We start from the raw sequence: 27602 nt of genomic DNA, 5'->3' as shown, positions 1-27602 counted from the left end.
GGAGCACAGGCTCCGGACGCGCAGGCTCAGCGGCCATGGCTCACGGGCCCAGCCGCTCCGCGGCATGTGGGATCTTCCCGGACCGGGGCACAAACCCGTGTCCCCTGCATCGGCAGGCAGATTCTCAACCACTGCGCCACCAGGGAAGCCCAACAGTCTTTTTAATTATAGCCCTTTTCTTGGGTATACAGGGGTATGCTGTGTGGTGTTTTGTTTTTGTTTTTGTTTTTGTTTTTGTTTTTGTGGTATGCAGGCCTCTCACTGTTGTGGCCTCTCCCGTTGCAGAGCACAGGCTCCGGATGCACAGGCTCAGCGGCCATGGCTCACGGGCCCAGCCGCTCCACGGCATGTGGGATCTTCCCGGACCGGGGCACGAACCCGTGTCCCTTGCATCGGCAGGCGGACTCTCAACCACTGCGCCACCAGGGAAGCCCTCCCGTGTGGTTTTAATATGGATTTCACTGATGGTTAAACAATGTTGAATATCTTTTTATGTGCTTCTTGGTCATTCCTACATCTTCTTTTGTAAAGTATCTGTTCAAATCTCTCACCTATTGAATTTGTTTTTGGGCTGTTATATTTTACAGTTATACAGGGTTTTGTTTCTTTGTTTTTATATATTCTAGTTAAAAGCCTTTTGATATATGTGTTGCAAATATTTTCTCCCAGACTGTAACTTGACCATCACCAGTGGGCTCAATAAATCTTTTCCCTTTTTTTTCTTAAGTCATTCAACTAGGTGGACACTCACAGTAATCACTGGAAGAATGCAAAGTAAGCCTGGGAAGTGTTACCAAACTTGGAAGGAGCTCCAGGTGGCTCCAAGTTTAAATAGCATCTTTCATGTTTTTATGGATGAACATTATGGAGACTATTTTCTGAAGCTTCAGCAGAAGTGCTATTGGAAAGAACATTTTCCATTCATAATATCTCCTTTTATCAAATAATGGACATAATATTATGCTGTTGAATGTGTGGGTAGACATGAAAGCTCTAGCAGATGGTTTTGACTCAGCTGTTGTCACCGTGGGGGAACACTGTGAAGAGGTAACAGTGATGGGTGGAAGGTGAAGATATGTTGATAGATTTATGAGGGAGAGAGTGTCAAAAGGGAAATAAACTAGAAATTCATCTCTTCCCAGAAAGAAAGGAAATAAAAATAACCAGCACCAAAAAAGCCACAGTTGTGGGAGGGAATCAAGCCACCAGTCACACACACACACACACACACACACACACACACAAAAGTGAGAATACAAGGATAAATGAGCAGCAATCTGCTTTCTTTATTTCCCACTAAAATCATGCATGTCCTACTGGTGGATTTCGGTATATTCTAGATAACAGAATGCACAGCTGACTATCATTCTTCCTCTGAATCCTGAAGAAGTCAGAGAAAATGTGCAAGAAGAAGACTTCAGGGAAGATGACTGACACAAAACCAGTGGTCAGTGAGAAACCAAGCCAGGAAATCTCCCCGCGTCTGCAGCCAGTGTCAGCAAAGACAAAACATTTTTAAAAATAATGATTTAGGCATAACTAGACATTTTGTAGACTCTCCGATCCGTGTTCGCTTAATGCCTGGGCTTAGGCAAGGTGTGTGGATATTGGCATAGAAAGACCACGAGCTTTAGCATCAAACAGACCTGGATTCAAATTCTAGACCTAAATGTTTAAATGACTCTGTAAATTTAGTTAAATTTCCTTAAACTTAATTTATTCATCCATAAACAGGAGATAAATAATATCTATTTGATAGAATCATTGAGAGTATTAAATGAAATCAAATATGCTCATTTGCTACAACAGATCTCAGTACAAAGTAGACCCTCATTAAATTTTAGTCATACCCCTACCCAGCTTCTACTTGCCCTTAACAAGAATGCTATTTGGGAATTCTATTTTTTTCCTAAGTTGTGCTAATGTGATAGCATCAAGCTAAATACTTTGTCATAATAACCCCAAGGTGTAGGTACGACTGTTATTTCCAGTTTATATATAAGGGACTGGGTCTGAGGGGATTAATTTTCCTAGGGGTGTCTTATTTCAAAGACACCCGTTTGTAATGTTGATAGATTTATGAGGGAGAGAGTGTCAAAAGGGAAATAAACTAGAAATTCATGTCTTCCCAGAAAGAAAGGAAATAAAAATAACCAGCACCAAAAAAGCCACAATTGCAGGAGGGAATCAAGCCACCAGTCACACACACACACACACACACACACACACACACACACACACACACACACACAAAGAGTGAGAATACAAGGATAAATGAGCAGCAATCTGCTTTCCTTTTTTCCTACTAAAATCGTGCCTCTACTATACAGCTTCGACTACTATTTTTAAAGTGTTATTATCATTGCATCTTTTACTGTGTGCTGCTCAAATTCTTTTGAGAAGTGGGAGTGGTGTCAATTATAAATAAATATTCCCCAAACAGACAAATCGTCAGAAGCCCAGAAATCAAAGCTAGAAAAAAAGAAGCAAACTAGGCAACCAATGAACTAGACAACCAATGAACTAGACCTGGACAATAAAACTACCAGTTTGAAAATAAAACCCATAGATATTATTCTCAACTTAATGTTCACCACCACAAGCTGTGTTATTTATGGAAAACAATACAGAACCTATGTTTCTAGCCCAAGTAGCATGTAAGGCTCCTATCAGACATCTAGGAATAAGACGATAGAAAAGGTAAAACTTGAGAAGTGAAATCAATACACAAAGTCTAGAAAGACTAACAATGTATCTGAGTCTGTGCGCTGAATATGATAGTATTTGGAAAGGCCATACGCTTTATCTGTCCTCCTACCCTGGCTGATACCAAAAACGATACTACCTCATTTCTTCAGCTCAAGACCTTGATTCCTGTCAAAATGCAAATAGTCCTGGGAGGGCTAACAAAGTTCCATCCATCACTGAGAATGCTGTGGTGAAAAAATTCCCTCCCTCAGAACAGAGGGAGAAAAGCAGCACAAAACTCTGTGTAATGCACAAAACTACAGATAGGGAAGAACTACTTCTCAATTTTGCCTAGAGTAGGCATAAGATTGAGCTGACATTCTTCAGCCTTCAAGTTTTCCACGAAAATAAGCTGACAGAGGGTTAAGTGTTCTTATTTACACAGAAAAATGCTGCCAATAACCTTAGATGCAGGGAGGATGGAAAGAGTTGATTTTCCTTTTTTCTTTCATGATATTTTGTTAGAAGTTTTGAAGATTGACTAGAAAGGGCAATTCTGCAATGGTGGCCACAGAAGTTATTGCATCCAACTACTCTGCTACACCTGGCTCAAAAACAAGATCACTAAATGGCAACATGAATAGACTTGAGTAAAATGTTTAAAATAAGTTTTAAATGGGTTTCCTGAAAAATATGATTGCAGGAAAAAAGGGAAAAAAACATTTGAAAGAAAACATTAAACATTAATGTAACATTAGAATATATTAAAAGAATAAAATAATTGTAACATAGCTTCAGGAACTTCCACTACTGATCAGTAGATCCATGAATGAAGGGAAAAAAGTTTGTTGCTTTAAGTCACTGAGAAATACTATGGTTGTTTGTTATGCAGCATTATCAGAGCAAGAACTGATTAACAGAACTCACAGCACAAAATGATTATGGGACAAGACAGTTCAATAACTCCTGGCCTGTGGAAGCAGAGGTAGGCTCAGTAACTGATGAACCAAGGTGAAGGAAGCCATGGCTCAGAATACAAGTGGAGGACTGGCAAACTAACCAGTAAGTCTCTAGAGATTCCCCACACTCATAGATGCTAAAGACAGCAAAATAGGGGGAGGAGACACGGAACTCAAAACAGGAGAATCAATTGAAAGACATAGGTAACTCCTTCACTCACAAGCGCAGAACTAGGTGTCTGCTTTCCATGGAGAAAGAAAGGAGGGGGGAAAGAAAGAAAAAGGAAAGGATATGGAAAGAAAGAAAAGAGAAAAACACAGATTTCTCCTTTTAAAAAATTGAATCTGGGTAAAGCTGGGGCAAATTTTGGGAGTAGGATACTGAAATCAAACCCCTCCACATCCTGTATTAATGTATGAGTGTTGCCCCAACCTACTGGCTGACTCCATGTCTGCTCAACATGAACTGAAACCTGACAGCTGACATGACCCAAATGCAGCCAACATTTTAAGGCAAACATGAACATGGCAGATCAAAAAAAAAAAAAAAAATTAACCGAAAGAAAAATGACATTGGTAAATATAAAAGCTAGTACTATTATATTTCTAGTTTGCAATTCCCCTTTTGTTTCCATTATGATTTAAAACACAAATGCACAAAACCATATTTATAAATGGATGCTGAGGGACCCACAATATACAATGAATTTGTGACAACATAAAGGGAGGTACAGAGCTGGATAGGAGTTAAGTATGAAGTTAAGCTGGTATCAATTCAAACTAGATTGGTATTAACTTATGATATTAGCTGTAATTCCCACAATAATCACTAAGAAAACAGATTTTTAAAAATACAGAAAAAATGAAAAAAGAATCAAAATTGTTCATAAGCAAAAAATTTTTTAAAAAGGCAGTATTGGAGGAAATGAGCAAAATAGATACGAGATCTATTTTTTAAAATGTACAGCAAAATGCAGATATAAGTCCTGCATCATCAGTAGTCACTTTAAATATAAATAAATTAAACTCACCAATTAAAAATCAGAGATGGCAAGATAGATTTTTAAAAATCAATCCAACTATATGCTGCTTACAAGAGACTTCAGACCCAAAGATTTTTAAAAAAAAAGTGAAAAAAAAAATGAAAGAATAGAAAAGATATTTCATGCAAATAGTAACCAAAAGAGAGCTGGGTGGCTATATGAATATCAGATAAAATAGATTTTAAGTTAAAGACAAAGGATACTATATATTGATAAAAGTGTCAATTAAACAAAAATATGTAACAATTATACACATCTATGCACCAAACAAAAGAGCCCCAAAATATATGAAGTAAACATTGACTGAACTGAAGGAAGAAATAGTTCTAAATAATACATGGAGACTTCAATATTTTCCACTTTCAATAATGGATAGAACATACAGACAGAAGATCAATAAGGAATCAGAGGACTTGAACAACACTATAAACCAACTAGACTCAGCAGACATATATAGAACATTCCAATCAACAGCAGCAGAACACACAATCTTCTCAAGTGCACATGGAACATTCCCCAAGATATACCACATGTTACATCTTAAAACAATGAATTAAAAAGACTGAAATCATCAAAGTACCCTCGCTAACCACATGGAATGAAGCTAGAAATAAATAACAGGAGGAAAACTGGAAAAGCACAAATGTACGGGAATTAAACCACACTCTTAAACGACCAATAGGTTAAAAAAGAAATCACTAGGAAAAATAGAAAATACCTTGAGACAAATGAAAATAAAAACACAACATTCTAAAACTTATGGGATGCAGTGAAAGCAGTGCTCAGAGAAAAGTTATAGCTGTAAATGCCTACATTAAACAAGAAGAAAGATCTCAAATCAACAATCTAACTTTACATCTTAAGTAACTCAGGAAAAGAAAAACAAAATAAACCTAAAGCCATAAGAAAGAAGGAAATAATAAAGATTAGGCATAAACAAAATAGAACATAGAGAAACAACAGGGAGAATCAAGGAAATAAAAAGTTGGTTTTTTGAAAAGATCAACAAAATTGACAAACCTTTAGCTAGTCTACGAAAAAAAGAGAGAAGATGAAAATAACTAAAATCATTAATGAAAGTGGAAACATTATTACAGAATCCTTACAGAAATTTAAAGGATTTTAGGAGAATACTATGAACAATTATATGCCAACAAATTAAGATAATCTATATAAAATTCCTAGAAACATACAAATTACCAAAACTGGCTCAAGAAGAAATAGACAACCTTAACAGATCTAGGGATCTGGTCTTAGGGAACAGAGGAGAATGAGCCCTTATTGACACGCATAGCAGAAGAAGCATGTCCCAGAAACCAGCACAGACATAAAATCCGAGGTTGGAAGTTGGAAGCAGGGCTACATAAATACCACGCTGTGAACGGAACATCGAGGAGTTGATGGAATCAGCTCTCTGAGGTCTCTGTCACCACCCATCTCCGGGGGCTGAATCCGTCATCCTTGGTCTGAGTCTGGATCCATTACTAACGTTCTGTCAGGTGTCCTCTTCTAGTGTCTATGAACCTGCTCCAGAAATATCTCAACACCCTCTTGAGAAAGCATAAACCACACATCTCATCCACCTGCAGACAAGTGTCAGTTCTACTTCCAAAGTGTGTCCAGTGGATTTTCTTTTTGCCATCTTCACTGCCAACAACCATCACCACCACCACCGCTGCCACCAAAAACATGTCTGGACTAGTGCAGGAGCATGCTAAGTGCTGCCACCCATGCCCACTCCACCTCCAGCTCCGTCTCCACTCACCACCCAGAATGATCGTTTTTTTTTTTTTAAATTTTTATTGGAGTATAGTTGATTTACAATGTTGTGTTAGTTTCCGTCACACAGCAAAGTGAATCTGTTATACATATACATATATCCATTCTTTTTTTGATTCTTTTCCCACATAGGCCATTACAGAGTATTGACATATACCCAAATGATCTTTTTTTAAAATAAATTTATTTATTGCTGCATTGGGTCTTCGTTGCTGCGCGTGGGCTTTCTCTGGTTGCGGCGAGCAGGGGCTACTCTTCGTTGTGGTGTGCAGGCTTCTCATTGTGGTGGCTTCTCTTGTTGTGGAGCATGGGCTCTAGGCGTGCGGGCTTCAATAGTTGTGGTACGCAGGCTCAGTAGTTGTGGCTCGCAGGCTCTAGAGCGCAGGCTCAGTAGTTGTGGTCCATGGGCTTAGTTGCTCCGCGGCGTGTGGGATCTTCCCGGACCAGGGATCAAACCCGTGTCCCCTGCGTTGGCAGGCAGATTCTTAACCACTGGGCCACCAGGAAGGTCCCCACAATGATCTTTTAAAATGAGTAAAATCCAATGACATCACTCTCCTGCTTGACTCCTTTCAATAGATTCCTCCTATCACTGAAATCATCCACAATTCTTCCCACGGCTTATAAGGCTCTGCGCGGTCTGGCCCCCTGAGGACTGTTGCCCTTTTCCTTCCTGTTGTGAGGTTCTGGGTGTGTTGGTCTTCTTTTCATTCCTGTTCACCCCAGGATCTTCACACACACTGTCCCATGTGCCTGAATGTGCATTCCTCCCGCAAGCCCCCGCCGTGTCCTTACCTGGCTGACTCCTTCAGGTCTCAGGTGAAAGAACACCTACTGTGGGAGGGTTCTGCTACCTCTCCCTTCACCAGCTTAGGTCTTCTGCTGTCCAGTCTCTTGCTTTTTCTTGGTAACATTTAGCAGACTTATGACTAAATTGTGTTTAATTATTTACTTGACTTCTCTGTCTCCCACTAGACTGTACACTCCATGAATAAGGATAGGAGCTAGAGGGATTTTCAGGCTACTGTTTCTTCATCCCTTAACACAGGGTTTAGAACATAGACAGTTGTTGAATGAATAAGTGAATGATTAAAAATTATTTCTATCCTCTCTAGAAAAAGCCTTATATTTATGGCTGAATGTCTACTACTTTTGCAAGTAAACATTTAAAATTTTAGTTTTAAGCTGCTTAGAAATCTTAATTTCTTAAAGGACAAATGAAGGCATGTCACACAATGTGTAAAGGTAGGAAATGTTAAAAATGAAGAAAAATCCTTTAAAATAAAATTCTTAAAATTCTATCTACCAGTGAATCTGCTCTAATTACAAAGCATCAGTCTGAGGCCATGACAAGGGATTTTGATGCAAGTGCTTTAATAAAGAACTTATTTTAAAAATTTTGTTACCCCAGGTAACAATATATTTTTCAATTTCAGAGCACAGTCACATCATTAAAACGAGGCTGAGGCACAAAGACATTAATAATTTGATGTGTGATTTTCAATATTCCAAGGATCTAGCTATATCATTCTGGCCAGTCACTCTCAGAATGCTACACATGTTAAGCAAAGTGGGAAGTTTCCATAGCAATGGCTTTTCACCAAGAGTATGTAAACATTACTGCTGCCTAGTTCTTCCATGGTCCAGATTTTTCTTGGCTCAGTCAGACTGCAGCTACACATTAGCCCTAAGCTAGAATTTGACAAGAATTTGATTATTGCAACAATAATTTTTCAGAGGAACAATACTAAGTGTGAGGGCTGACAGCCAGGCAGCTCCAGAGATAGGCATGAGGCCACTGGGCTTCCACACATCTGCAGCAGCTGCCCCTTAACCACATGACATTTGCATAGTGAGGTCTATTTTTTGGAATGTTTTCATGAAAATCTGAGAGTCACCCCGAAGTCATGAAGTAGGAGTTACAGACCCTAGTCTCTCCATATGTGAAAAAAACAGACTTCAGGAGATTGAAGTGTCCTGTCCAAAGTCCCATAACTTCAGATCCGAGTCTAGAACTAGGACTTCTCAGCTTATTCACTCATTAAACTAATATGCAATGAATACCTGCTATTTCCAAGCATTGTTCTAAGTATATATCAGTTTTTTGAAAGATAATGATGTCTGCTTTCATAAAGTTTACATTCTAGTAGAAAAATACAGGGACTTACCTCGCGGTCTAGCGGTTAAGACTTCGCCTTCTAATGCAGAGGGTGTGGGTTTTCGATCCCTGGTCGAGGAGCTAGGATCCCACATGCCTTGGGGCTAAAAAACCAAAACATAAAACAGAAGCAATATTGTAACAAGTTCAATAAAGACTTTAAAAATGGTCCACATCAAAAAAAATACACTATGGGTAAAAGCTCTATCTGTACACAAAAAGCATCCTCAAACTATTCTGCATTCATACACAAAGTAAAGCAAAACTTTCAGCAACCCTGGGTTCAGGAAATAGGCTCCAGCCTGGGGAAAATCACAAGTAGCTGAGAGATCCAAAAAAGCCACGCTCAATGCATCTAAATAACCTTGTCTTTGGTTAACAACGAATTGATGCCAGTGGAATGATCATGTTTTAAAACTTTTCCTATAAAAGTAACATATGCATCCCCATGTGTCAGCATAATCTGTGCTGATAACATTTCAGTGAATGACAAGTTGATTGGCCCCAATTTGAAAAGCACAGTGTATAAAAACATAATTTCAGAGTGGCCAACAATATGACAGATTCTATATTTTGCTCATACACAGAACTGGTTTGAACTGTTTGGGGAATTTTGATAGTCTGTGAATGCTTTCAGCAAAGAAAATTGGCCAGAAAGGAGAGGGAGGAACAAGAAGGAATGGAATGAACAACTGTTGGACGACGATTATAAGCTAGACATTATTTGAGAGAAAATGATGGGGTAAGTGATTGACTGGTAATCATTGTTTTTTACAACCAAAGGAACAGCATGATATAGATGGAAAGAACATTGGCTTTGCAAGTGAAGAGTAGTGCAAATCTCAGCTTTGTCACTACTTTAGTGAGATACCAAATTATGTCATGTCTTTGGCCTCCAGTTTTTACATCTGTAAAAAGAGGATAACAATAGATACTTTCTAGGTAGTTGTGAGAATTGAACTAGATTTTACTTGTGTACACACACACACACCCTGGTTTAGTTCTAATTTCACTCTATTACAAATGACGTATTAAGGAGGCTTCAATGTGATGTGGAAGGTATTCAGTAACGTACACACCATGGTGGTATAGACAACCAAAAAAACTCCAAAAACCCACAGGTCATTTCTGCAAAGGCGCCATGCAGGGTCTTATTGATTCAAAAACTTAAAGACTTGAAAAGATAAACATAGGTCCCTTCTCTTCTGTCCACTATATGACATCAGCCACATTGGGACCCTTTCCTGTGGTCTCCTCATTCATTTTAATGAGTTTATATCAAAAGCTGTGGCCTTGTGGGTTAAAACCCACCAAAAGAAACTCTGTTAGAAAATAAGATATAGTAGTGAAAATGTACCTTGATAATTTGGGGAGCGGAAGACATCAATAACCTGTTAAATAATCCTTCAACAGTTTTCTATCAGTATACATCTTGCCCCCATATTAAGGAGAAACAAGGGGTCTGTTCTGTAAACTGCTGACTTGTAAGGAATTTGAATCCATTTATTACTTTCATTTTCTTCCACCTGCTGTGAATAGCAGTAAGGATGAGGGCCAATTCCAAATCCTGAATTCCAAAAAAAAATGTCCAAAAGAATGGATGGCATATGGAGGTTGGGGATTAAGTGGAAGTTAAGATGGCAACAAGAATAAAAACCCTGGAGACAGAGAAAGGAGGTGGGTCAAAAATGAGGGAAGCTTGGCTTTTCTATTTGATCCCATGGGGACCTGAACTTTCAAATAAGAATGGTGCCTCTAATTTGTTCTTTAAACAAGTATTGATTGAGTTTTCAGATTGGCTTTAATGTGAGAAATTCCATGGTGCTGTTAGAAGTAAAAGTGGATAGATCAGCTCCCTTTCAATTGAGTTTGCCATCAGAGCCAGATGAAGATATAAAAAATAACAAGTCAGAGGGTAGGGTGAGTAATTGAATGACTTTTCTTCAAATGTTTTGTTTTGCACTAGTCTTCTCTTGCATAACAAAATCATCTCAAGAACTAGGCTTATGTTAGCGTCCGTATTTGGGGAATTGAAGAAAGAAAACTGAAGTGCAAAACTGCAACATACTTGCTGACAATGAAGTGCTTTCATTTTTTAAAATCTGAGCTACATAAGGCAAACCTCACTGGTGAAGGTAGGACAAATCATGTGGGACAGGCGGACTTGCAGTGGCACAAGCTGAGAGCAGATGAGAGCTCAGGGCCACGTGCAGGCACACATGGGAGAGGCGTCACGCAGTAGGGTCAAGGTCAAGGACAAAGAGCTATGGTGCTAGTGCTGCAGCTTAACTGTGACCAGACAAGATGTTCAAACCCTGGTCTCTGCATGGAAAGGCGCCTGCCTCTGGAGCATATCCTAAATCAGCCTCCAGTCTGGAAGAGGCAAAGGGGGCTTCAGCCATCTCTGCTGTGTGTTTTAGAGGACAATCTTTGCTCTTGATGCTCCTTTCCTTGGGGTCCTCTTTTCCCGTCTCTTTGGTCCTAAGAGGACTAAGAGTCAAAGGTAGGACCAGGTGTGAACTGAGAGGAAAGGCGTCACATTTAGCAGAGATCCCAAGCCAGGAAGACTAAAGTAATCATTATAGCCTCATGTACTCCAGCCTGGAACAGCACATGAGCAGTGTGGGAGATGCATTCAGAATCGCTGGGGGATCCCTCTTAGTAAGAAGGGCAGGGTGTACTTTTCACCTAGCAAACTGCCTACACATACACATTTCTGTGCTTCCCATGTCTTCTACCACGAACATATTATTTTGACATCACAAAACTACGATAGGTGCCATAAAAATGAAGACTAAGAGCTAAAACACGTAAAATCTAAAGTATAGTTACTTTAGGTTATTTACTTGGCTAACTACACTCCATAATTTCTCAGATTAGCATCTCTCCCAGTGCTTATGGGGTTTGAACCATTCAACAAATAAATGCCACCCACAGTTCAATGTGAAATATCCATTTATTACCATTGGATGCTGGAGCAGATACAACCTATCTTAATATCAGCACATTTCTTACTATGAATCAGTTGAAAGCACTACATAGTTGCTTTTGTTTTTTTCCTCTTTAAACAAATATTGAAAACTACTGTTTGAGTTTAAAGATGTACAGATGGGTATATACCCAAAATAATTGAAAGCAGGGTCTCAAAGACATATTTGGGTACCCGTGTTCATAGCAGCACTAGTCACAATACCCAAAAGGTAGAAGCAAACCAAATGTCCATCAGCAGATGACTGGATAAACAAATGTGGTATATCCATAAAATGGAATATTATTCAGCCTTGAAAAGGAAGGAAAAACTGACACATCCTACAACCTGGATGAACCTTGAGGACATTGTGCTAAGTGAAAAGTCAGCCACAAAAAGACACAAATACTGTAGGATTCCACTTACATGAGGCACCTAGACTAGTCAATTCACAGAGACAGGAAGTACAATGGTGGTTGCCAGGGGCTGCTGGTGGGGTGGGAGAATGGAGGGTTATTGTTTAATGCATATGGAGTCTCAGTTTTGCAAGATGAAAAGAGTTCTGGAGATCCACTGCCCAACAGTGTGAATCTACTTAACATTAATGAACTGTACACTTAAAAATGGTTAAGATATTAATTTTTATGTGTATTTTACCACAATTAAAAATAAAAAATAAATAACATGTACAGAGTATTTTTATTTATTTGTTTGTGGCCACGCCGTGTGGCTTGTGGGATCTTAGTTCCCCAACCAGGGATTGAACCCAGTTCCTTGGCAGTGAAAGCGTGGAGTGCTGACCACTGGACCACCAGGGAATGCATGAAGGACTGACTGCTGGGGGGCAAGGCTAGAAACAGGGAAGCCGGTGAGGAATGTGTTGTAATTATTGGTCTTGGAACATAAGCATTTTCTAGCCATTAAATTGATCTTACCACAATAAGTCACAGTATTTATGCCGCCCTACAATAAAATGGCTCAGTATTTTACAGTAAGAACTCTCCAAGGAAACGCCAATATTCAAGTCCCAACAGATGCAAAAGGGAAACATTGAAGAAAGGGAGACTCAAAAGAGAAATAAAAAATGAAGGAGAAATATAAAGACTAACATGTCCGGGAAAGAAATTGCACAGCCAAGTGATCTGTACTTTTAGAGAGCTAGCATTCTTTCTTCAAAAATCACTGAACGATTGAACACTAAAAAAAGGTAATTTATTAACATCTCATACCTTGATGAGCATTTCCTCCTAACACTCTAATGAGAGAGAATAGCGTGCACACAAAAAAACACAGAAGAAAGAAAGCACTGAACATTTTATGGAACAGGAAGGGTCCCATTCCCAGTGGAGTGTAGGGTACGAGTGAGTCAGAGGCAGAGGAAGGGGTGAGTGTGTGCACGCATACATGTGTGCGCATGTATGCAGCACACACAGCTGGTGGGTGCATATGGTGGGAAACACAGGACAGAGCCAAACGGACCCAAGGACAATGTGATGGTGCTGATTTACATATAGACTTTATTGTCAAAGACATTTGCTGGGAAGAATGAGGTCATGATTTAGTTATACATATACACCTGAAAGTAACACAACATTGTTAATCAACTGTCCTCCAATATAAAATAAAAAATTTTTAAAAAAAGAATGAGGTCATGAAAGAGCATGAACGTGGCTGAAAGTAAACCTACTTTTAAACCCCAGTTTGGGACACTTTTTTGTGCCTTAGACAGGTAGCCTCATGATGCCTCAATAAATATGTGTCTAAAACAAGATGAACACACTTAATGAAAGTGTTGAGAGGATTAGAAATAAAGTATGTAGGGTGCCTGTAATAATGCCTGACACATAATAGGTACTAAAAAAAAATAACAGTATCATGAAACTAGGATTGTATTATTTATATATACATAAAATATTATTGCTAATGATCGTTTCAGGAAATGTACCAAGTCACATGCCTTTAAATTTATTGAGCATTTATTATATGTCAAATGCTAGGTACTAAAGGGTATGGTCGGGTCCCTGTCCTTAAAAGCAAATGCAACCTGATATAGTCCTTTATTAAATCTGCAGAGCCTCATATATTGATATCAAGAAGGTCAAGTGCCTGAAAATCCCAGGGGATGGAGGATGGGAGAACCCTGGTAGCATCCAGAGTAGCACCCCAGCCAAGGTGCTGCACTGCCCCCTTCTGAAAGGAGGACTCGGTGACCAAGGGGTCTTAGACCTCCAGAGTCAGAGCTGTGCCCCCCAGATTGTGCAACCACAGTACATCAGAAAGTGGGGAAGGAGAGGAAGAACACAGTGTAGAGGTGTGTCATCAGGTGAGACTGGGAGAGCCAGCTGACCCAGGGAGGAAGGACATCTGCTGGTTCCCCCTTTGCAGACACAAGCCATATCCCAAACCCACAGGGATTCCTCGCAAAAGCTAAGATCCAGAGCACTGGGGGTGCTGTGGCCAGAACAACAGGATCAATGTGAAGAATGAGTGTCTCCACCCCAAAAGCCAGCCCACATCGCTAGTTTGATCTCATGTTACAAACAGAGATTCAGCAGCCTGCAGGGCCTATGGACTGGATGTGGACCATTTTCCTTCAGCCAACCACGTTCATGTCCCTCCGCTACACGTGACCACCCCCATCATGTCAGATGCCCTCACCTCCATCAGAGACGGTAGAACACAGACACACAGGATGACATGTGATGTCACACAGTGCTGCTCAGGGGACATCACCATTCGGTGGATTATCAAGGCGAGTCATATAAGGATGGTGAGCTTCAAAGGAAAGGACTCATAGACGAGAGGAATGGAGAGGGTCACAGGAAGACTAGAGGGTTCATGCAGAGGAGTTGGGGGAGAGAGAACAGAAGAGCAGGGCAGGTCTCAAAGATACAAAATGCCAGGCTCACTCTATAGACGGTGGGCTCTTTTTTGAGATGAGCATGATCAGGCAGAAAGCAGAATTTGAGGAATACTCACTGGACCATTCCAACAATGAAATTATTGTCCCTCCCTTCCATACCTCCTTCTTCTGCTTAATTCATATCTCCCTTAATAACACCACTGCCCACCAGTTTCCCTACATAGACACTTGGGAGTCATCCTTAACCTCTCCTTGTCCCCGAACTCAACATCTATACAGACACTAAGTCCTACCTATACTGTCTTCTCTAAATATTTCTGAAAATCCTCTTCCCCTTGACATCCTGCTACCACTTCTATAATTCAGACCCTTATTATCTCTTGGCCATCTTGCCTCAAATTTTATGCACCTCAGTTTATCCACCAAGCTGACTGCTCTCAAATTCACATAAGACCATGCTATCACCTACTCACACTATTTTACCAGCTCCCCGTTGCTTTCATAAGAAAGTCCTTGACTTGTCATATGAGACCCTTTGTGGTCTAGTACTTACTTACTGGCATCCCCTGGCTCACCTACCATTGTCCCTTCTAAACAACTCGTCCTCCACCTTATCAAACTACCTGCTGTTCCTTGTCCCTAAAACAGGCCAGGCTGTTTCACACCTCAGGGTCTTCGCGTGGGCTGCTCCATATTCTCAGATCCCATTCTCTTCTCTGCATGTCCTTCATCCAATAGTATTTACTTATTCCTGGGGGCAGGAATCCAGGCACAGACATTATCGCTGAGCTGAGGCTCTTCTGGCAGCTCAGGCTGATTTTAGAACCCCTCTTCTCTCTCTCCATGGTACACTCTACTCCTTCATTACAGCACACGTCACACTGCGTGAACTGTGGACTTAGATGTCTGTTTCCCCCCTCTGGGCCATTTTATCCAGTCCTGAGTCCCCAGCACGGTGGTAGATGTTTAATAATTATACTGCATTTAATATCAGAAGAACATAAACACATGATAAAAATCTGTGCCAAACAGAGAGAAAGCTTGGAACTTTCAAGATGCTATAACCCGAGCATCCCTCTGAATGGAAACTTCCAAGAACAAAATGGAGCCACATCCTGGACAGAAGTTTCACTGAGGCCCAGGTGACTTGGCCCGCTGTGTGCAACCACTTGCAGGGTCAGATTATAAAGGTGGAAATACTTATTCTCCCAGGTATACGTGGTTTGTTTTATTCTGATTGTATTCTGATTGGGCTCAGCATGACCCCTAAGTATTTCAGTTTGGCACACACGGGAGAACTGAAGTTATCTTGCAGGTAACCCAAGATGTCTGCTCAGTATCTTTCATCCGGCCAAACTGGTGTCCCCACTGAGCCCTTTCTCCTACCTCTGCCACCAAACACTCTTCCCATCCTTGGATGTGAAACTGCACCAGAATGCCAGGACAGATGCCCTACCAGACAGGACTCTGAGACATCCTGCTATGCTACAGAGCCAAAGGGCTCCTGCGTTGCCTCAAGTGCTTCAACATGAACCCAGAAAGACAAGTGGAGGGCAAACGCACCACAAATGTGCACCTGTAAAAATAACCCTGTGATAACAGCCGCCCATGAGCTAGGTGGGAGCGGTAACAGATGGCGACATCTGTCTAATTTTCTAATCCCTGAAGTTGTACCTCTCTGCTTTCTTTCCATCTCTTTTCCTGGAGCATGGTTTTGGCAGGCAGTGGGTCCCTTGGAATCAACAGTATCCTTCAAAGTCATTCCAGGATGGTATGCAATCGAAGCCAACCCACATGCTACCGAGAATCAGAAACCCAGAGTTAAAAGCATGAGTCATGCCCCAAACATGGCAGTGACCTTGTCAGGACATTCCTGCATTTTAACAAAGCACATCGGTTGATCAATGTCGCTTTTTTTTAAAGCAGTTGGGCTCAGCTGAAAGTCAAGAGATACGTAGGCAATGTTATTTGCTGGTTGCCAGCCAGGTGCCTGGGTGCAGACGGGCCCCGCTGTCCTAAATCCCGCTGCTGTGCTGGCTCCTACCCGCCCACCACTAGGGCACCACCTGTGGTCAGTCAGTTTCCTCATTTAGAAAAGAGTCTGGAACTTTGGATAAACATTGACTAAAGCTGATCTTCCTAATGGGTGTTCCCCAAAACAGACCACCAGTGTCCTGGCAGTTGTTAACATTTGTAAACATTTTATAGTGATTTTTTAAAAATGTAAAACAGAACGTTTTCAAAATCACTCAAACTTATTTTTGAATCCTATTTTGATAACATCCTCTGTAAACTTACTGAGTCCAGTAATTGAAAGACTATAGCATTTTAAAGTTTTATACAAGTAAAATATTTAATATATTTCTCAGCATTTAATTTTCCTTATTATAGTTAATAGGATAAAGGAAATGTACTCAATTTCGCCAACTGAGGTTGATGCCCCCAGATCTCCTTCAGGTGACCCTAGTGTTCCATACAAATATTATCACTTTCTTTGAGTACCAGGAGATGAACAAATTTGGGAGGTAATATGCTAAGAAAATCGGGCTTAATCTGTTAGACGTTTATTGAGCACTTACTAAATATCGTTCGAGGCCTCCTAGGAGGATAAGGGTGTCATCCCTGCCCTCACAGACCTTTCCATCTAATGAGAGCAATAACTAGCTCTAATGCCTAGCAGGATACAAGGGGAGGGGATGCACTTGCAGAGAACGGAGCACACGCAGAGAGCTTAATGGTCTTACTTCGCTTAGTCCCCCGCCCCCACCCCCACCGCCGCTGCCCTCAGATGCGGATACTATCACCTTCCCAAATTAGGGAAATCGAGGCCCTGCGAGATTAAGTGACTTGCCCAAGTTCCCACAGAGTAAATCACTGATTCTCCGTGAGCCCAGGTCTGTCTGACTCCACATAGTCCATGTTTTTTCTCTTAACTGAGCCATGTTTCTTCTCAATAAAAGTAGTAAGATGCTGGGGTGACTAAGCAAGAAGCAGCTCATTCCAGTGGGGTTGCCGCTGTAGGTATCAGAGAGGGAAGAGGTGGCATTTGATCTGAGACTCAAAGGAGTATATGAGTTCAATAGGAAATTCACGGGGAAGAAAATGTCAGACTAAGGAAACTGAAAGGCTGTGAGGCTGTGAGCTAGCAGTTAGTGTGGTGCGGCTTTGGAGTGAAGGGGACCTGGAGGGATGGAGTGAGACACGGGGAACATGGAGGGTGGATGAGCAAAATTACCCTGCCAGCAAAGGCACAGTGTGGCAGCTATGGCATTTTCTACACAGCAACCCGGCAAAGCACGTCCATCCTCCATACCTCCTTCACTCTAGATTTAACACTACTAGTTCCCTCCTTCCTCTTTCCAACATGTTCACCTCTTGTCCTTTATCCCTATCCCAAGCAGACTTAATGAATGTTTGAAAATCATGTCTTCCCAAAAAAATTCAGTTGAGCTTGCAGAGCATTTTTGTCTCCAAGCTACTCACAACATTTATCTCTAACCAGCCTCAGCAGCTACTTCCAGACTCCTGGAATAGCAGCTTGGGACACTGTAACCTTTGTGACTTTGCATGAGGCCTACATGGAGCCCAGATGACTCTGGGCTGGATGTAAAATCCACCCAAGAGATAATAACAGGAGTTACTTTACTGGTTTCTGTGCGAATTCTACGTCATCATTTGTACCACTTATAGTCCTTAGGAGAAACACAGTGGTGCAGATACGTGGCAGAGACCATTTGCCTGTCCCACCTGCCAAAGAATGGGTCAGGGGCAATGGTCCGCACTTACTGTAGCCTAAATTATCCATCAGCATAACACAATGGTGATCTGGAAAAGAGGGGTTTTTTGGTGTGGTAGGAATGGAATAAGATTGTGTAGAGTTATGGAGTGAACAGGAAGAACAGGATTAGATGAAATATATATAGAAAACTGACTGGAATGAGATAAGACAGGATCTAAAAAAAAAAACATGAGGGAGAGGGTAGGTTTGGGGGGTTTATTTTTTTCAACACTGGAGATGTGATCATGTTTCAATACTGATGGCAAAAGCAACAAGAAAGAAGATGCTGAAGCTACAAGAGCAAGGCTAATTGAGAGAGGGATGTCCCTGAGGGGCGGGGGGAGCCCAGTGGAGGGCTTGTGCTCACCTAGAAGGGAAGGGAAGTCCAATTCATACTGAAATGAATGAAGGGTGTAGGAAGAATGACGGCAAGAGTTAGAAAGAGGGGACCGTTGAGATAATTTCCATCCATCTTTTGTTTCCCCAGGTGCCGGCAGGAGCATGGGGAAACTGAGGAAGCCTTGAGGCAAATACTGTGAAAACCGGGAGAAAAGTAACTGAGGACCACCAAAGGGCTGTTGCCCTCAGCTCAGGTTAGGACCATGATCAAGGATGGGTAGTAGCTGCACTCCAAGCATTGCACAATTTTCTGCAACAATACTAAGCAGGCTGGGGCAGGAGCAGGGAAACTAAATGGACAGATAAACCAAGCTTGGCCTTTTGGTGGGTGGATGGGGCAGAAGTTAGACAGCAAAGGTGTTGAGGGTATTGGCAAAAGAATCGTTGAAATGTATTCATTCATTCAACAGATATTTACTGAGTGACCAATAGGTGCTAAGCATTATTCTAGGCATTAGAGACACAGTGGCAAACCAAACAGACAAGCGTTGTTGGTGGTATTATGCTGTGGAGACAAACAAGAAACAAATAGGCAAACAAGAAAACCATAACTGCTGATGGTGGAAGGAGCTCGAATGAAATGCCGTGCTGAGGAGGAGGCTGCATACTGCTGGGCTGTCCGGAAAGGGCCCTCTGAGGAGGTTGAAGTGATGACCCATGAGGTCTAGGCCGGGTGGGGACCAAGGGAAGACTCCAGAGGCTGGAGGATAAGGAGACTGAAAGTCTTGAAGGGGTCAAAGAGGATGGGACTGCTGGAAGACTGGAGAGCCGAGGTCGGAGCAGGGTATGTATTACACGGTTTCAGAGACTGAGCAGTTCCTAACCAATAGCTTGAAAGGATGACGTCGGAGCTCAGTAAGACTTTTCTACTTTTCTCAGAATTGCAACTTAGGTCCAAAGCTGACTACAAAAGTACTAAGAGCCCCACATTTCAAGTTCAGAGAAACTTCCAGTTATTGGGCAGCTACCTCCCCTTCAGGCTTGCTGGGAGGTATCCCTGCAAAGAGAAGAAACAAAGCACAGAGAGGCTGACAGCCTGGACACGAGCCAGCAGTCAAGTAGGAAAGGTCTGTCTTCTTTTCACCCTCACACCAAAGCCCCACTTGTCCCTGCCCAGCAGAGGGCAGGGAAGACACAGGTGCTATAGACTGAATGCTCGTGTCTCCCACGAGACACACATGTTGAAACCCTACCCCCACTGTGATGGCATTAGGAGATGGGGCCTTGGGAGAAAATTAGGATTTGATGAGGTCATGAGAGTGGAGCCCTCATAAAGGGGATTGGTGCCCTTATAAGATTCACGAGAGAGTTTGCTTCCCCTCTGCTCTCCACCATGTAAGGATACAACAAGATGTCTGCAATTGGAAACCGAAAGAGGGTTCTCACCAGAACCTGGCCAGCTAACTCCCTGGTCCCAGACTTCCAGCCTCCAGACTGTGAGAAATAAATTTCTGCTGTTTATAAGCCCAACCTATGGTACTTTGTTAGGACAGCCTGAATGGGCTAAGACACTGGGATTAGAGTCACAGGCTGGCCTGCACTAGGTAAGAAGGAGGCCTTTAAACCATAGACAAAGATGAGAAAGGACAGGACTGGAATAAGCCTACTCTAAGACCAGAGAGTGAGCACACAGTTACGGGGGTCATGCTGAGGAAATCTGCTCTTCAGTGATGACACTTTTGGGAGAAGAACTTGCGTTTTATGTCCATAACCTGAGTTGAGACGTGTTTTCTGGACTTAAGACAAGGCGACCGAGGAAGGGCTTGTTTATTCATTCATTCAACACACATTTATTTAGCACATATGATGTGCGGAACTCAGCTCTCGGTGCCAAGGAGAGAGAGGTGAACAAGACGGGCGAATGCCTTCCTACACACGTGGACATTATAACTGGGGTTGCAAAGTGTGCACGGCTTCAGGTCGAGAGTGATGTTGGGGACAGGGAGAGGAAGGGACTGTTCTATACAATGCTCAGTGGTTCTCTGGGGCGAGGACACTCAAGCAGGGAGCAGAGCACAGTGAGCGGCGAGCATGGGACGTCCTCCGGGGAGTTGTCCAGGCAGAGGCTGTGAGGCGAGATGAGCTTCGCAGGGCTGGAGGATCGCAGTGTGACAGCAGCGGCCCAGCAAGGGGGACGTGGCGGGCGATGAGGCAGGGAGATGTGTGCATGCCTACCCGAGGGCTCTGGACTTCAGTCTAGTGTGAGGAAAGCCCCTAGAGGGTCCTGAGGAGGAACATGACATGGCGGGACACATCCTGGGGAGACTCCTCTGGGGACTGAGTGGGAAACTGACTACAGGGGCAAGAGGAGAAACAGGAAGCCAATTTATGAGGCTGTAGCACCTCAGGTGAGAGGCAGTGGTAGCCTGGACTAGGTGGAAGCAGTAGAGGCAGAAAGTAGTCAGCTTTGGGATATATTAGGAGAGTAGGTCCTACCAGGTTCCTGGTCTGTTAAGGAAGCAAAGGAGTTAACAGCCTAGGATGAAGGGTGGATTCTACACACCTGAGGTGAAAAGCTTGACAGTGAGCCCAGGGGCTCCCTGACAATGACCAGGAGGTACTGTGGAGGAGGAAAGATCTGCAAGTGACTTTGGGAGCCAGGAAGACCCAACCCAAATGAGAGTGTCTACTTGAGAGGAAAGGTCTCAGTGAGAGCCAGGAAATGGATGCCGCAACTGTGACTAGGTTAAGGGTGTGTGGGAAGTTGTTTGTAATTATGTAGAGGTTCTGAGGAGAACAGTGGGACAGGTTAGGAGGGAAGCGATGACGTCTGGTCCAGCGAGAAGGAGGCACAAAGATACAGGAGGCTGGGACTTTGGAGAGGTGGGGAACTGACTGAAGGAGCATTGTTCAGCCTGGATGAAAAATGTGGATGAGTCATGCGGAAGATAACCGGCCTAGAAATTTCCAAAGAACTGGACCTGGAAGTCTCAGACGGATTGAGGTCTCTGATGGATTGAAGGACTTGGACTTCTCTGGAACAAGCCAGCTGCTCCTGGAAATCCTGGACCAGGTGGGCTGGCAACAGCATTGTTTGCTTCCCAGGAGCCTCACTGAGTGCTGGAAAGAGCATTAGCTTCAGATGGATGGCAGGTCTTTCTGGATGGAATCCTTCACAGCTTGTCTTAACTGTGATTCCAAGGGAAGGCGTGGTAAATGGTGTCATGGATTTTTAAATAATTCTAGGTGAGATGATTGTACTTTGTTTCCCTTGACTCAACTCCCACTCACTTCTCAATCCACTTCAAATCTGATTTTCACCCATTTCATTTCACCGAAACAGCTCTGGCCAAGTTCACTAGCGGCCTCCGCGTTGCTTGATCCAGTGGGCATTTTGCAGTCTTCATCCTTCCTGACATCTCAGCCCTACTGACCACACCCTTCTTCGTGAAACACTTTCTTCCTCTGGATTTCCACAGTGACACCGCCCTCTCGTGATTGCATTCCTACTCCTCTGACCACTCATTTGCTCTGTCTCTAAAATCCTCATTTACTTAGCCTTTAAAATGTTGGGGTTCCTTAATCCTTGAATGTAGCCCCTCTCCCTTTCTTACTTTATCTATTCTCTCCAGCCCACCCTGTTCAGATGCATGATTTCAACTGCCTGATATAATGGAGACAAGTTAAAAATGCTATAGGAGTGTTCAGAGGTGTGCGTGACGAAGGCATAACCAAGGTTGCTTGACTTGGGTCATTGCTACCCAAATGATAAGTGTAACCTTGGACGGATAACAGAGCCCAAGGAAAGTTTATGTAGAGGCAGAAAAGAGAATCCCAGCTGGAACTCTGGGAAAAACGATTCATTGGGTTGGAAGATGAATAAGCACCAATAAATAAAAGTAAGTGCTGTTATCATGTGTCACAATTACCATTATTCTAGAAGTTAAGTGCTTGTCCATACATTTCAAGACCTGTATTCATTACCTATGCATCAACTTTTTATTAGCATGTCCTACATTCCACCCATTGCCTTTGTCCAAAATACTCATGCCTACCTTCCATTCAGCATACCACCATGCTTTGGTTCATCAATTCAATCCAGCATCAGTCATTTTTATGGACTGCCGTTGGGATGTATGGTGACATTTAAAGCTCTGTAATCGATCTCTATCCTCAGAGATTCTGATGGGGTATTGCAATAATCCTACTACTTACTGTTGTCAGCTTTTCCATCAGCATCAATCAGAGAAGACACAAAGGAGCCATATGTTTATCAATTATTTTATCAAGGGAACAAGTATAGTAACATTACTTGCAAATGATCAACAATCATTACTGCATGAAACTAAAAAGGGTATGTTCTACTTATTAAAAATCCACAATACAGCCAACTTTCATGTATAAACAAGGTAGTTATCTACAGTGTATCTCATGGCAATCCTGCTGTTAAGCTTATTGATCTGCTCTAATGAATTACCTGCTTTGCTGACATCTGCACTCTTCAAAGTTAACCACATGTTTCCTTGATAACCATTCTATTTCCATTTAATTGCAGACTGTCCAATCCAGTGACAATCCAGTATAAAGGGGATAACACTCACTTTGGGACCAGAAGGCCCAGGTCCAAGCTTTGACTTGTAATTCATTCAATCATGCACAAAATCTCTCTTTCCTCATCTCTGTATCTGTGTGAATAATCCTATACCTCTTCCTCACCTCCCCCCAAAAGGCAGGTGGTGAGAGTATTACTATTAGGAAAAGCTTTGGAAACCCAAACACAGCCATTACGCTTGCTCGCTGGAAAATTTAAGACTCATCTGTTCTCAACAGCTTTATGGCGTGGACTGCAGGAAACTGCCTCATCAAACAACAATCAATTCATTACGAGTATATTTGCAGAATATTAGACACACCTAGTTTCAGGTCTAAACTTGAAGATGCTTTCCACCTAATTAGATGCTCAGAATTGCCCTGGGAGATAAGGAGGGAAGGGCCTATTTTTCCCATCTTGCAAATGAGAAAAAAGGAGGTTCAAGGTTTAGCCAACTGACCAAGAGCACACAACAAGAACATGGCCAAACTAGGACTTAATCTTTCAAATTTTCTTATTCCCAGCTGCACACCCTTCTTTAACAAAAAGGAATAAAGCAGTGCATAAATCCCTTCTCAGGGCAAGGCATGACAATTTAATAGCCAGAGAAAGTTAATGTACCTCCAAAAAGATTCATTTCTCCCCTACTTATACTGAAGAGTCAGGCTTATTCAAAATCCTCACAAATTGATTTATAACAATCAGGAGAAGGCTCGTTAAACGTTCTTTACACAACAAAAATAATAATACTTAGCGTTGACATATAACTTCATACTCTGTAGATACTGACAATAAGCAACTAAGACTGTATTATAATAGATTGTATGTATTCGTGTATTAAATAGACGGCTATTATAATTACTTCACAACACGAAACACCTAGACAGGCTTCCTTTTTATTGGGTAGAGATGTTTTAAAGACCAGTCTAACAATACCACTTTAAACGTGCAGCGCTCCGCGCCTTATTCGGGTGGAACGCATTCCTAAAAGCTCGCACGTTTAATTTACAGTGAGCTTCCACAAATGGTTCTCCTTAGCCTTCTCACGTTCTGGAGGTCGGCACACACGCTGAAGCTTAGCTGTAGACAGACACTATACCGTGCGTCTAGTCCTTTCCAGTATTCGACACAGAAGATGCCAAACTCTGACTAAACGTGGACAATCTCTTGGACCCAGTGAACTGAAGAGCTATCAACCCCGGTTTAAACCCTCAAGTTTTCAGGGAGAGAGAGTGATTCCAAAGCATCTACTGTAGGAGTTTATCTGCATGGGTAAGATATTACATAGCCTGACGCTACTGTGATGCTTGGAAGGTGAAGGAAGGGTTTGAGACAAGAGGATTTTGTACGCGCAAAGGGGTAGAGACCACAGGAGACTCACGTGCAAGCTCTTCATACTTGACTGCCAGATCCCGGCTGGGCTGCCCTAGTTGGTTTTTATGAGTGTTGAGTTCATTAATAAACGAAATGCAAGATCCAAGCCCACCTTTTTAATTACAAAGTGCTTCTCCCTCCCGACAATCAGACTTCTACTCATTTCAGGGCTGAAAAAAAAAAAGTCATCATCATAATTCCTAGTAGCTTGCTTCTGTTTCCTCTTCAATAGATACCCTGTAAATGGGAAGTCACGTAACAGCTTTGCATCCCGTCAAGTTGCCTCCACACGAAAACAGTTGCAATGCTTATCTAATTAAACCCCAACGCCAAACTGTGAGCTTCTGCATCAATCATTAATATTGTATTTTGGGTCACTTTAAATTCTGACTGGGACTACGTGGCTCCCCACACACTGGTCTCTGAAGGAGATTTTTCAAATAATCTTTAAGCGGCGTTGAAAAAATAAAACCAGCCACCTGCTGTTTGATGAGAGCTCCACTACCCTGCTGCACCCTGATTAGCTGTTAATACTAATTGAGAGATGAATACTGCTTATTCCAAAATGTGAAATTTTTTTTTATTATTGTGAAAAGAAAAATGCTGTTCTTCTTGCCTCAAAAATGTGGCTACTTGCCCAAATTTTAAACAGCACCAACAGAATAGTGGTTTCTGGGTCTCTCTTCTATAGTCTGCAGAGCCATTATACTGAATCACTTCTTTTCTCTGGGGGGCCATCCACAAGTTAGTGAGCTGTGATCTCTACGTGGGATTTGCACATGCATACCCTACATCTGGAACATGTAAATGCTCTTCACAGAGATCTGATGGCCCAGAAATATTTATGTAAATTTCTGTCCTGCTAAGGCACACGTTGATGAACTTGGGTTCAAGCTCATAAACCAAGAGGAACAGTTTCCTACATCGCCATTCTAATAGACTAAAGCCAACAGGCCAAGCCAAATAGGACAATTTAGACAAAGAGAGACTGGCAAAAACCAAATGAATGTCTGCTTCGTTCTAGCATTCCAGGAAAAATACCAAGCAGCTGTGCCAAAGCATACTGCTCTTCTTTGTTAGGAAAAATACTTTGACCTACTCGAAATCAGGGGACGCAGTCACCTGGTTTAGTAAATATATATTGAAGACAGGCTTCCTCATGAGGAGCAGTTGACTGCAGAACCACAACACGCACCTAGCTCAGCATAAACACAGCTTAACAATTATAGGGCAGAGTAGGATGACGTGTGGGAACCATGAGGCCCTCGTTCCCAAAAGCCGAGAACGACTGGACCTTTGCCAGGGTACTGCCTGGCAGTCAACCACATCTGCTACAGGGTGATGGGGAGTCTCAGGGAACACAAATAAGGGAAGGAGTATGGTTCAAGAATAGCAAAAATAGAAGGAAAAGACAGAGGTCTTCGGGTGGCTTATTGCAGAGAAGAGAAGGCTAAAAGATTTAGGAGCAGTTTGAACGCCCATATGAAAGACCTCCGTGAAGGGAGTAATCAGAGGAATCTCCCAAGTCTGTTGAAGATTTGGGTGTAGGGGTTATAGGACTGTCACCTTAACTAAGCTGAAACTACACCTCCCAGAATTCATTTGCTACTGTGTGTGTGTGTGTGTGTGTGTGTGTGTGTGTGTGTGTGTGTGTGTGTGTTTGAGACTCTTGGGGGAGGGAAAGAGACATTTTGCTGGAGATTAGGAAGATGGAAGTGAAGTCGCAGAAATGCTACTGTTCAGGATTTGAAGGTCACAGAGCAGGGATGGAAGGAAGCTCTGTCACAGCCCCTGACATTGCCGTTGACCTGCCTGCTTACCTCGCTGGCCTGAAGCAACTCTAGCTCCTGCTAAACCCGCTCCCTCAACCTCTGTGACTCTGAGGCCAGGAGAGGGTCTAGGTCACTGACAAAGGGTGCCTGCTGATCCTGGCAGACACTGCCACCACCAAAGTGGGGGCTTAGAAGGCTGTCAGAGGCCAGAGAACGCAGCCAGGACCCGTGGCTCCCAGCTGATCCTTCCTTCCCCACTTCCCAACTGTCTCCCTCCCAGCCCCTAATCCCACCTACCCACCTACTAACGGCATCACCTTGGCCACGCTCAGAAAGAAGAGCACCTTTCTTTGGCCTGTAATGGTTTAACTACAACATCTTAGATAACTTACCGTGCAGCTCTGTAGGTATTGGGGTTGGGAATCCGTCTACAACACTTTGTGAGTCATAAACAGTCTGGTCCAGAGACCTCATGTTTGCTTCCCGTAAGAATATACATAATTGTTTCAGACTAACCTATTAAGTTGTAAAGCAGGGTGAAATCTCACACGCCTCTCAGTTTCAGACCTAACACTGTTTACACAGGTCCCCATCGTGTCCACATCCTGAACGCATTCTTTGATAATGAGACAAACCAGCAGAGCAATCCCCCCATCCCTGATTCCTCTATTTCCTAAGCAAGGCAAAACAAGAATGTGCCAGATTCTCTGCTTCTACTAGAATGAACCCTCAGAGGTGACTGGGAAACGGAAGACTCCATCAGTTATACTTTTCCTCCTCCGTGTCATTTCTACAATCCACACGAGGAAAGAATTCTGTGTCCTTCTTCCAGAAGACTCTTCTTCGGCAACATCACTCCAGAGTAACAGCACTCCTCACTAAGTGTTCTGCATCAGTGCAGATTCTGAATCCAGCTTCATCACCTGTCAGCTCAGGAACCTTGAGCAACTCACTTCTGAGCCCCAGTTTCCTCCCATGCAAACATGAGAGAACGTTACTTGCTCTTCCCACCTTGCAGGGTGGGAGCATCAAAGGAAATGGAGTCTGTGCCCATGGTTCATAAATGTAAAGGATCTAGGGCCCAGCTCACTCCAGTTACTGAAAAAGATCTTGATTTAGTTCAGCAATAAACTGGGAGTCTCTACCCGATTATCATGGTACACCCGGGGCCTGCACACCAAGGGTGAGCCTCTCAGCTGTGACAGACCCTGCCCTCTTGCATCCCCATTTCAAGAGTCCATTTATTTCCCTGCCTTGTACTCTAGTTTTTACCCACCGTAGGATAGAACC

The 27602-nt window shown here is 42.6% G+C and overlaps 1 long non-coding RNA gene across 1 annotated transcript in view; it reads right to left on the bottom strand.

The window, feature by feature from the left end:
- LOC129392667 (uncharacterized) overlaps positions 1–27602 on the bottom strand; it is a 65091-nt gene that overhangs the window by 25142 nt on the left and 12347 nt on the right. The window contains exon 2 of the long non-coding RNA XR_008618955.1: positions 8638–8731. This is a non-coding gene — a long non-coding RNA (uncharacterized lncRNA). The remainder of the gene's footprint in view (positions 1–8637; positions 8732–27602) is intronic.

Source organism: Physeter macrocephalus, chromosome 13 (assembly GCF_002837175.3).
Source record: "Physeter macrocephalus isolate SW-GA chromosome 13, ASM283717v5, whole genome shotgun sequence".
Classification (NCBI taxonomy): domain Eukaryota; kingdom Metazoa; phylum Chordata; class Mammalia; order Artiodactyla; family Physeteridae; genus Physeter; species Physeter macrocephalus.
This window is presented reverse-complemented; position numbering and strand designations above follow the sequence as displayed.